Below are 12405 nucleotides of genomic sequence, written 5' to 3'. Positions count from 1 at the left end.
AGGGGCAGAGAGAGAGGGAGACGTAGAATCCGAAGCGGGCTCCAGGCTCAGAGCTGTTAGCACAGAGCCTGATGCAGAGCTCAAACCCAGGAACTGTGAGATCATGACCTGAGCCAAAGTTGGACACGTACCAACTGAGCCACCAAGGCACCCCTGACCTTCACTTTTAAATATAAAATCAAGATATTTGAGTTAGTTATTCAGTATTAAAATCTAATAATTAAGATCCAAATCCCTGTATTGCTTATCACGACCACTTTCTATTCCTTGTTCACCTTCTTTATTTTGCCTGCTGCTTGAGGGAACTAGCAATAGGCTTCCACACTTTTGAGTCACATTTGCACAATACCTTGTTACATGCCACTTCTGTTTCCCACACTTGGTAGGCACTGGGTATACCTTTGGCAACATTTGTACAGCCCCAGAGCAATAAGTAAATTTCCCCATAAGTCTCCACTTTTCCATTTTGGTTTTTTTTTTTGTTTGTTTTTGCTTTCAACTCTCTTGGTCTAAGAAAAGGTAAATCCCCTAAAAATAGGATTAATGTATTTGCTTGTGGACTTTCTCATTTATTTGCATTTGATATCTGAAACTGCTTTTAAAAAATTCTTCTATTACCGCGATTCTCTCCCCCTTTCCTATCTTCTTCCAATCTCCAGTCTTTATAATGTCACCTCTACTAAAAAATATGCTTATACTCCTATTTGCATCAAGTCCAAATTCTAAACATATGCAGTATTTTAGGTACACCCAGAAAGCTTCGAATACTTTGAAAAAAAAAAGCCTTCCTCTATTTGGATGTGGTTCTTGTATATTTACTGCTGCTGACGCTTCTATAGAACTTAGAAACACTAACATCATCTTCACTTATTATTATTGACTTGGAAGTTATGAAGGGTATAGTTGAATTTAAGGACTATGACCTTTCTCTGAGGTCACCAATTAAATTTTATGACTTATCTTATGAAAAGCTGGAGTCAAAAAAGGGACAGAATAACTTTTTCTCCCTTCAGGTTGTAATATAATTTATGAACAACCGTCCAGATTCACTCAAAGTATTTCCACAATGTAAGATATTGCTTTGAAGGGCCTGGGTGGCATTACTGGATGAATTCTGACCTAGATTCCTGAGAGAAGCAGGCCTCACGGCTCTCCGCTCCTTCTCAGACAAACAGTAATCTGATTCTTGAGCACAGAAAGCTGTCACGATTTGTGACCTTTACTGTGAGTGATATAAGCTAAGCCAAAGTAGAGCCAGAATTACCTCTTACCTCGCAGAAAGTCACTCTTGAGGTCACCTTCAGGACAATATAAGGACAGTTGCCCTACTGTTTTTTTGCCCTGTTGGGCCTTTCTGTTTGGCTGATTTATCCATCCTAGCACACACCCTGCTCCAGTAATTCAAAGAGAACTCATCCCACAGTGGGTGAGATCAAGACTGGTAACCACCGGAGACTGGTTTCTGTGAAGGAAAATTATGTCAGCCTGCAGGCAGGTCAGGGACTGACGGAATCAAATGAAATCGGCTTAGGTTTTCTCATTCATTGGGCATCATCTGCCTAATAAGTATGGGCTAAAGAATGTCAATTTGCTTCACACTAGCCTTTTTATATAGATGTGTTGAAATATATAAATTACTGCAGGTCAGTAAGTAACCCAATGCAATTTGTCCTATTATTTCAACTAGTTATTTTATATATGTTGTTTCTAAAAGTAATTTACTGCAAGGAATTTTCTTTATACTTTATTATTTAATCATTAGTTTGCAGTCATTTTATAATATTGGTAAATTTTTTTCTTGTTCTTAATAATGGCCCTGGACTTTGCAGTTTATCTTTCTAATGCTTACCTCCTTTCTGTTCTTATGTCTACAGAAATATTCTCATGATATAATTATATGTTTCTTAGAGTTCAGGTAAATCAATTTTACTCATTCATTTTACTTTGCTTTCCTACTTTTGGGTAAAAGCCAACCAGTTAAAACAAAATATTTTCAAATTTAATTAAAATTTTAAAAGCCTTTAATTTGCACTCTTTCTTGTTAAGTATGTATAAGCTGCTTAAAAAGCTTATTTCTTCAGGACAATTTTAGGACACACAAAAGTGCTATAGGATATTACTTATATATGTCATTTTTCATAAGCTGTATGAGTTGGGTTTAGGAACATAACATTCAGATCTTTAATTTAATATATCAGGATTTATGTAGGACCATTCTTCACATGGTCAACGTACTCAGAATTTTGATAACCTTTATAAAGAATTATGGATTGCCATGGAAGAGAATGCTAAGAAAAAAGTCTTAGGTAGGGGAAAATGTATGTTTGAATTACTAAATGAAAATAAAGCTACTCATTGTTTTATATCATGAACCTTCATCCAATATACAGTATACACAGGAGTTATTAATATTATGATTTATAACAATAATAATTAATTAAACAACCATGGAGCTAGGTTAGAAGGATATATTTAATTAATCCATTGAAAGACTAAGTCAGAACACAATTAAGTCACACTTCCAGACCATATCTTGATGGTGCTTGTGTTTCTAACCAGTGGTAGGCGTTTATTAGTGAGAATCAAAAAAAGAGGACAGAGGTCACATACATGGACATGAAGGCCACATATGACCATAGCTGCTTGAAGGAGAGTTGGAGAGACCCTCTCCAAAAAGTTTGTGAAATGATTAAATCACAGTTCCTGCAAATTCAATAAGGAGCACATTCAAAAATTTTCAACCACCTTTGTGGCTTATTAAGTTCACTTGTTTTAATAGCACATTCTGTGAATCTTTCTACTCTGTTACCATTTACTGAAAATGTCAGTTAGGGTATTAAGAGTTAATTACTCATTGACTGAAAGGCAGCAATGGAGAGCAAGATGTCAGCACAGAGAGGCAGCCCCTTCTAGCTTCATGGGTTTTTTTTTTCTCTTTCTTTATGCTATAAGTAAATAGGAGACCCAAATGGCAGAAGCTAAGCCCTTTCACTGAGAAGCTTTCTTTTGGGGAGGGAACAAAGGGTAAGGGGGCACTTTCTGACATTTCTGCCTGAGGGTATTGAAAGAAGTAGGTAGTTTATTTTCCCTTATGAGTTGTATTATGCCACAGTGAGAGCTCTGATAATACGAAAGCACAAATGTAGGTTTCTTTGGAGAATCCTGGATGACATGGGCCAAAATAAAATCATTTGGTCATTTATCACTTAATGATAGAGTACTCACTCCAAAGATAATAGCTTTTAAAATAATTAAACAGTTGTTTAAACATTGATACTTCTTACTATTTTGGGCACCAATTTATGATTTTTCATAAGTACTAGATAGATATCAAAGAAAATTTATTTTAAGTGGAAGCTAGGCTTTGGAAGATTGCTTTGGTGTTATTTTACAACTACGGGACTTAGGATGTTGAAAGAATTTAATGAGGAGAGTTAATGAAATCTCTATAGGAGAAATGTGTTTTCTGGTTAATTGTCAATATTTTGGCAATATATAATTGGTGAGGGAGGATTTAAGACATCTGTGTAATTGTACTATTTTCTCTTTGCTTGTGAGCTATGTCCTCACTTTTTCTTTTGTTGGAAATAAAACTTAGTGTACAGTGACCAGTAAGGTAATAGAATCAAATTGTGTTTTGGTTATATCTACATGTCAACATTTAAACCTAAAATGAGTTCAATAGGGTCTATAAACCATAATATGGTAAAGTACATGTATCTCTCTATAGATTTATTTTTAGATAAATCCTGTCCCATATGAATCCCCTATGCCAACTAAACTTCAATCAAATAATACTCAGACCAACTGGAGAGATGATCTCATCACCGGAGACCCTAATTTCATGTTATTTTAGAAACCATAACCGGGGCGCCTGGGTGGCTCAGTCGGTTGGGCATCCGACTTCGGCTCAGGTCATGATCTCGCGGTCCGTGAGTTCGAGCCCCGCATCGGGCTCTAGGCTAACAGCTCAGAGCCTGGAGCCTGTTCGGATTCTGTGTCTCCCTCTCTCTCTCTGACCCTCCCCTGCTCATGCTCTGTCTCTCTCTGTCTCAAAAATAAATAAATGTTAAAAAAAAATTTAGAAAAAAAGAAAAGAAACAGGCTACAGTGGAAGTCTTTAATGAAAGTAGATTTTAATGAAAGAATAGTGCTGCTTTAAATATGAAAAGTCTAGGCTTTCCAAACCATGGAATCTTTTGCATTGTTCAGATAAAAGTCCCCATCCTAACCAGAACCAATTCTGCAGGTCGTTTTCAACATTTAAAACTTAACCAAACCTAAATAGTGCACGAGAACTTTGTCATGATTCTTGTTGTTTCTTTTATTTTGCTTATCAAAATTGAAAGAATTTCTTACCGTCATGATTCACATGTCTTGCATTTGAAGGGATGACGTTGTGGTTGATTTTGATGGTTCTTTATGTTCCCAATAGTTATCATACTTCATTGAACAAATTAACAAGTGTCTGAATAAGGAAAATAGCTATTATTCCCAAAGTCTACAAATCATCTGATATGAAGATTTCACCAGGAAACAAATATACGCATATTTTCTCCCTCCCTCTCCCTCTCCCTCTCTCTCTCTCTCTCTCTTCTCTGAGTTTATTTATTTATTTGGGGAGAGAGAGAGAGAAAGAAAACGCGAGCGGAGGAAGGAGCAGAGAGAGAATCCAAGCAGGCTCTGCGCTGTCAGCGTGGAGGCAGATGCCAGGCTTGAACTCACAAACAGTGAGCCGAAATCAAGATTTGGATGCTTAATCAACTGAGCCACCTAGGTGCCCCATAGCTTATTCTCAGTGCATGAGCTAATGCAAATGTTTTGCCTTTGATTCTTTGAATTACTTTCATGTATCTTCTTTTTTTTTTTCCTGAAAATAACCTAAGAAGTATTCTCTGGGCCCAGACTAGCATGTTGAATCAGACACTTAAGAAATACTATAGTTTGAGAAGACCAAATTAATCATACAAAATTGAAGTTTTTATTCTAGGGTGTTTGGAAGGGCTTCAGAGAATCCATGAACCCTCTGATATAGAAGGCAAAATTTTTGTATTCTGGAGTAATAGACTTTAATTACCAACAAAATCATACTGGCTTTAGCAACACATTAATAATTAAAAATCACATACAGAGCTAGACTTACATAGTCTAATATTCCCAGTTTATATTTTACCGCCTTGGGCCTATAGAAAGTCTGGGGCAAATCTGTTTTTTGAGGATTCTTCTAGCACACACCAGGCTGAATGGGTGTCAGGTAAATGTAGGTTCTGGTCTAGGCTCAGAGACTCATTGACCTTTTGACCTTAGCACATAATTTAATATAGTTACTTTCCTTTTTTTATTCTTAAAATGGAAGTGCTAATTTTCTACCTTGGAAGATCAGAGGACATAATGAATGAGTAAACACATAATAAAATTACGAAGTGTTATATAAATGTAAGGAATTACGGTGACTGCATTGCTTGAGATTTTGGTATTAAAATGTACAGTCTACAGAAAATTGCACAAGGCAGTCTGCCATGTAAAGATCAAAAAGTAGTGAGCTATTTTAGAAAACACTTTTTAAATTCCATTCTCTCAAATTTTCAAATTTATCATACCTAGGAGCTTTAAACTTTGCCGAATACATTTTAACATTTTTTTTTAAACTTTTTGAAATCAGCAATAATGTTCCTGGAGCTGTAAAAACATGATGTTCCAACTGCACTTTTTTATAAGCTTTGTACCCTTTTCTTGGTTTTATTGCCAAAACAACCCATGGAAACAAAAGATGCAGAAAAGATATGAAAGGAAGTAACGACTGCTGAGCAGTTATCCTGTAGATGAATAATAGACAAGTACATAAACAGATGCAAGCCTAACACGGATGCAAAATGAATGAGAGGAAACAAACAGCAAAAGCAGTTACAAAGTTAGGTTTTGGGAGTGGGCATTCATCTATCTCCCTTGGAAGACGCTCTATTGCTGACAAAACAAAATCCTTCTTCACTGTAATGTAATCATTGCTTTATATGTCTCTTTCTCCTTTTGACAAGTTTAAAAAAAAAAGAAAAAAATTTAAGACTGAATACAAAACATGCTAACTTTCTTAGGCTGTATTCCCTGTGATACTTCAACCAGCTTCTAAAAATTAAATGGTATATGTAGATATAATATGTAGTTTATCACCTAATATTTTCTTCACATAGTACTCAACTGCTGCTTGGATGTATGTTCTTACTAGCAATTACACTGTCTTGAGTCACATATTCTATGTTTAATTTTCCATAAACCTATATAATTCTGATTTTATTCAACTAATAATAGCTATAATAATCATTCTGTGATACCTACTGTGTGCAGTTCTCTTGGATTTTCTCCTTCTCCTCTCCAACAAGGTCTCTGATTAGTATAATAGTTCAGGCATTGTTAAGCTTATTATTGTACGTGAATTTAGACTATACCCATTTCCAAAGATTTTCAAGATTTACAGTAAAAAATACAGATGTAATACAGTTTAAAAACTTTAAACTAGGAATAAAGAGACCATAATGAAAGATAAAATGGCAGAGAGTTGAGAAGGGGGGACTGTTAATTCCCACCATTATATGATGAATCCACTTCCATAAACTATAGCGTTGTATCATTGTGAAATTAATTAGGTGATTTTGGGGGCTTCTATACAGCTATCCATCGGGGAGAACAACAGGTGTGGGTATATACTTTCTTCATCTTACTGTGACTCAGTTGAGTTTGACACATGGAGATACTTGTCTCCTCTAGTTTAATATTAGCAGGGATGGTACATGTCTCTTGGCTCACAAGGACTTCCTAGCCAGTAGCAGTAATGTTAGGAATGTTCTCACCCATCAGCCTAATCCAGGGAGATTGGTCAAGGAGACTCTAGAGGACACGGGGATCAACCCACCGCTGTCCAGATACCCAACATAGAGAATGTTGCCTGTAACTCCCCTGACTGGGTTCAAGTTCACCTCCATTTCTCTGCTCCCCCAGAAGATAAAATTTTGACACATTGCCCTGTACTATTTTAAGAATGTTTATTTGAGGTAGCATTACTAAGTTTCCTTCTTAATAAATTAGAACATGCACTCCAAGAAAACTTATTGTAGTTAAGCCCTTGGAAAAGGCAAAAATAACACAATTTTTATTAAGCTTTTTCTCTAGTAAAAGGAAGTCCATGGGTTTAAGAGAAATTTTTTCTTTTACCAACCTCTGAGATGTATTTATCATATGGTTGTATATAGAGGATGCTAATCAATGTAATAGATACATTCAGAATGTGTTAACATCAAAATTATTTTGTTAGGTTTTGGTGACATATGTAGCAATAAAAATAACCTGTAATACTTATAAACTCTAGTTGGGACCACAGAATTCTTGATTGCGTTTTGTGTTTAAACTAATTTTGAATGAATGATTAACATTCACTAAAGCCTACAAAGATTATCAAGAAAAATAAATATGTGAGAGAAAAAAAAATTGTTTTTATATCATCTTAAAAGGGTGAACCTAAAATGGTGATAATTTCTAATTTTTGTTGCCAAGTTATTGATGCTTTTAATGGCTTGTTCCTTATCTCAGGTAACCAAATGGTTGATTCCTCCCTGCAAATGATTTAGTTTTATCAGACCTATTTCTGACTTTTATTCAAAATACCTTAGGTAGGGGCACCTGGGTGGCTCAGTTGGTTAAGCATCCGACTTCAGCTCAGGTCATGATCTCCCAGTTCATGAGTTTGAGCCCCAGGTTGGGCTTTGTGCTGACAGCTCAGAGCCTGGAACCTGCTTCAGATTCTGTGCCTCCCTCTCTCTCTGCCCCTCCCCCACTCATGTTCTGTCTCTCTCTGTCTCTCAAAAATGAATAAATGTTAATTTTTTTTAAATATCTGAGGTAATTTGCTATGAATCCTATATGAATTAAAATTCAAATGGAATTTTTTAAAAATTATCTTGAATAATTATAAAATATTAGGAGAAGTGAATTATATATTACTTACACCTATTCAAGATAACATTTTCTCATATTCATGGCTACTTACCTACTCAGGCATGTTAGTGGTTGAAACATACTATCTTAAAAAAAAAAAGTGCCTCATTTGTTAGCACTTTCACAGCTGCCACTTGAAGGAAACAACAAAAAATAAGACCATACACAAACCAGAAGGTAATCAAAACTAATAGGAAGGAAGGAAAGTAGGAAGGAAAGAAGAAGAAAAGCATGAACAAATTGAGCATGCCATTCATATCTGTGTTCTTTGTTTCAGTGGAGTTCAACTTATTTTTTACTTATACGTATGTCATCATATATGTATATGTATATATATACATATATAATATTTTCATTTATATACATATATATTTGAAACATAGCAAAGATTGTGAATGATTAATGTAGGAAAGTGTTAGTTAAGTGCAATGCTAGACTGTAGGATGTGACTTATGGCTTAAAAATGAACATTATTTATGAGAAGAGAATAAATGTAAGAAATCTCAGTAAGATATTTCTTTGTATTCCAGACTGATTCCTAGGGCTAGCACACCTTATTGACTTATTCGTTCTCTATAATATTGCCAAAAAATTAAGAAAAGGAGGATAAATGGAGGAAAAATATTACATTAAGACTTAAGAAAAGAAAAGACAACAGAGGTCAGAAGAAAAAATGTTAAATTCTGAAAGTATTTAATATTATTCATGCTTGTTTTCACTAAAATTTTTTTTCCATTTAATTTCAATTTTTTGAGATTTGATCAAGCTACTTGTACTGTTAGTAAAAGCATTGAATTGGCTTAAGTGTTTCAACTCATTGGTTGATATGTCTTTTGATAAGTGTCAGAAAAGAAAAATTTAGAATTTTTTTCTTTCTCATATATAATTCATAGTTGGGAAAAGTGTAATTGCTTTGGTTTTTAGAAATTTTTTAGAACTTAAAGTTTGTTTCTTTCAGATGAAGATTTTCCAACATTTCTAAAATTATTTGGCTAAAATAAGAGCACTATGTTATATCGATCAGCCATATAAAATTTGCTTCTCAATTTGATTTTTATTGAAGACTCAAAATTGTCCTTTTATCATAATGTATATGTTTTTTTCTTTTTTTCTTATTTATAATCATTATGATAAGTTTTATGTTCTGAAAGACATTGCTGTTCAAAGAGCCTTTGTTTTCTTCTAGCTGTGCTACTATTTTCCCAATGTGGGGGAAAGAAATAATAATTTATTATTCCTTTTCTTTCTTAATTGAATTGAATACTTTCTTCATTTAAAAAAACTGCTCTGTTTTTCTTGCTTATTTGGGAAATGATAAGCTGCCTTTTCTGTTGTTAATTACTTATTTTGATGCTTGGGTATATTGCAAAAATTGTAATTCACTTTAAATGATGAATATGAAGTATTACTGGTTCTTTCAAATAATCTATAATTTGAGAAGTCTATAACTGCAAAACAGGTGTATCATTCTTTAAATTCTATTTTAAATAAGGATTCAAATGCATATTTTGCGGTAACTTTTAAGAAAAAAATTATCAGATAAGTAAATGAGCTTATTTTTTATGTATCCCATTTCGAACATCCGTCTGCATTAATAGTATCACAAATTGTGTGTGTGTGTGTGTGTGTGTGTGTGTGTTGGGTGCAGTGTGTGTATCCATCTATGTGTGCACATGCAAGAAATAAACATGCCAGAAATGTGATTTGCTATTTATACATATTACTTATATTGCCACAAAACTTTATAGCTTCATATAACAGTCAAATTAGCTTCAGGAAGCTAAATATTAATACATTGTCTTTTAAGTACAATAGGATAGGTTAGCTTTTTAGAGGAGAAGTTGAAGCAAGGTTAGGTAAAAAAAAAAATAGTTGGCATTTTCAAATATGCTTAACTATTTAGTGATGTTTTACTTCACATGTGTCCTGATTACACTTTTAGCAACTATCATTTACGATATGCTGCAATGATTTGTAGTTATAAAATTTTATTTATAAAATTATAAGCCACTAATTTTCCAAAAGGAATAATCAGATATCAGCATTCTGCTTCACCAGTGGTGGTGAAGCCTCTGATAAAATTGATATTCACTCTTGCATCCTGAAATAGGTTCTCATTTCTGAAGCCCTTCTCTGCTGTACAGCATGACAGTTTACTTTCTTAATATCAAATTCTTTTGCCTGTTCCAAGCAAAACAGATGGTTAAGATAATTATAATGGAAATGGCATGCTGAGAAAACTGTGGAGAGACCATTCCATTCTTTTATCTCCTTTTTCCTTTTCCTAAGTGCAGTGGGACAGCGAACAAAATATGTAAGTTAGAAAAAAGTGGGGCTCTAACTTGGACTGTGGAGATGGCCTGTGTTGTACTCAGATCAAGTCAGCTGACTTCTGTGGATCTCAGTCTCTTCTGTAAAATCAAGAGCAGAGGATTCTTTACCTTGGGCCTTGAGTACTCAGAATCTCAGCGTTCACCTGGCACAGGGCTCCTGGATAAAGAGGAGGAGAACAGGGCTTGAGCCAGAGAAGACATAGTTCTTTCCAAATCACACCCAAGCTACTTTTTTGTTGACCAAAAGAATTTTTATGCAAAAGGCATTTCAAATGAGTTTAAAACACAGAGCAGAAATGAATCTGAAATGCCTAACGTATGCTTTTTCAGCACTTTCTAGCAATTATGACAATTTAGGTGGTTATGTAAATTACACAATTCTTGTAAAATGACATAATTATGAAATGTTGGGGCAGAAACAGAAAAGGATTACATTGCTTTAAAGTGAATACTGCAGTGATACAAGATTGGGCATACACCCCCTCCATCACCTTTTCTAAGTCCCTTGGGATTTTACTGTTGCTAGTGGAAAAGTATTAATAGGAAGTAACTTTCCATGGGCATAAGTGTTGATAAAAACTGAATAGGGTGGTATAACATAATGAGGATATTTTAGACTGTTTTATATTGTTTGGATTCAGATTATTAAATCTATGCTTGCATAAACAATCCATTCACATGAAACTATTTTCAAAATATTATCTTTATTCCTAGAAATCTATTTGGCATTTGGAGCATTTATATCACTGGAAAAAATATTTATAGTAAGTACTTGACTTAGCAACGCATGGTTCATGTTTTCAAGAAAAGGCTATTTTAGCAGGGGAGATATTGCTAAGATAGGGCCAAGTAGTTTAAGAATCATAAAATACATCTGTGTATTTGCAAATATTAGACTTCACACTCACAAGCAGGCTCCTCACTGCCAGCACAGAGCCTGATGCAGGGCTCGAACTCATGACCCTGAGATCAGGACCTGAGCCAAAATCAAGAGTTGGGAGCTTAACCCACTTAGCCACCCAGGCACCATGAAATTTAGTTCTTAATTATATAGATAATTTTCTTCTGAGACTACCTGCCTCCCTCCCACCTCACCATAACTTTGACTTAGTGTTCTTAGATAGTGATAATCATCCATAGGCCACTTATAGAGTACCAGAGAACATTTATTTCAGTGGATGTAAATGCATTCCTACCTTATTACCTTCACCTCAGGGATTCAGACACCGTACTCCTAAGAATAGTTAATAGTGAGCAGTATGGACCTCTGCTGGGGTAGGATTTTCCCCAGTCACACCCTGTCACCCTTGCTGAGAAAACGGAAGGAGGAAGTGAGAGCATTTACCTTGCTAAGTTTGGAACTCAGAGTGGTGAAAAATGAGGCCTGAGGCTCAAAGGGACATCAAGAAGAAAATTTTGTGACTCAATTTATGTGAAAGAAGAAACCACATTCTTGCTTTACAAAATAGCAAATGTGAACATCCTCCTTGGCTAAGATATAAAGTACCAAGAAAAAAGAAGGACACAGAGAGAATTTTACACAGTTCTGTACTTAGAGTCTCTTCAGATAGTGCCACTTGTCATTGGCTAACCAGACTAGGGTGGAGAATTGTCTGAAAAAACCATTTCCCCACTATTTCCTTTTTATGTCCTTTTGCTTCTTTCTTTGCTTGCACATAGCTTAAGGCAAGTCTTTTTTCATACACAGGCTTGCAGTGTCTTGAGTGTCCTTCATGTACACCCCCCCGTCTTCCGACTCTAGCCAAGACACCTCGAGAAATCACTCTTCCTTTTTGCAACCATTAAGGCGCATTATCAAGTATGAATAATAAACTTGAGTTGTCTTTGTGCAGCAAGGACAAAATGCTATTTTAAAGTGGCCAGCAGATTCTTCCTGTTGCTCTGGATGTAGTCTAGATCTTAAAATTGTTGGAGGTTTGGAAATTGATCTCTTAGGGCTTCTAAAGAACTTTTCCTTACAAGATAAAGCCAGGAATTTAGCCTTCAAGCAGACACAGTGATCATTCTGGGAGTTGCCACTTTAATCAAAGTGCCTTTTAGTCTTAGAGGTACCTCTGTATGGCTT

The 12405-nt window shown here is 35.1% G+C and overlaps 1 protein-coding gene across 10 annotated transcripts in view; it reads left to right on the top strand.

The window, feature by feature from the left end:
* DGKB (diacylglycerol kinase beta) overlaps positions 1–12405 on the top strand; it is a 714685-nt gene that overhangs the window by 607833 nt on the left and 94447 nt on the right. The window lies entirely within an intron of this gene.

The sequence above is a fragment of the Leopardus geoffroyi genome, chromosome A2 (assembly GCF_018350155.1).
Source record: "Leopardus geoffroyi isolate Oge1 chromosome A2, O.geoffroyi_Oge1_pat1.0, whole genome shotgun sequence".
In the NCBI taxonomy this organism is placed as follows: domain Eukaryota; kingdom Metazoa; phylum Chordata; class Mammalia; order Carnivora; family Felidae; genus Leopardus; species Leopardus geoffroyi.
The sequence above is the reverse complement of the archived record's forward strand: the minus strand, read 5'-3'. Positions and strand labels throughout refer to the sequence as shown.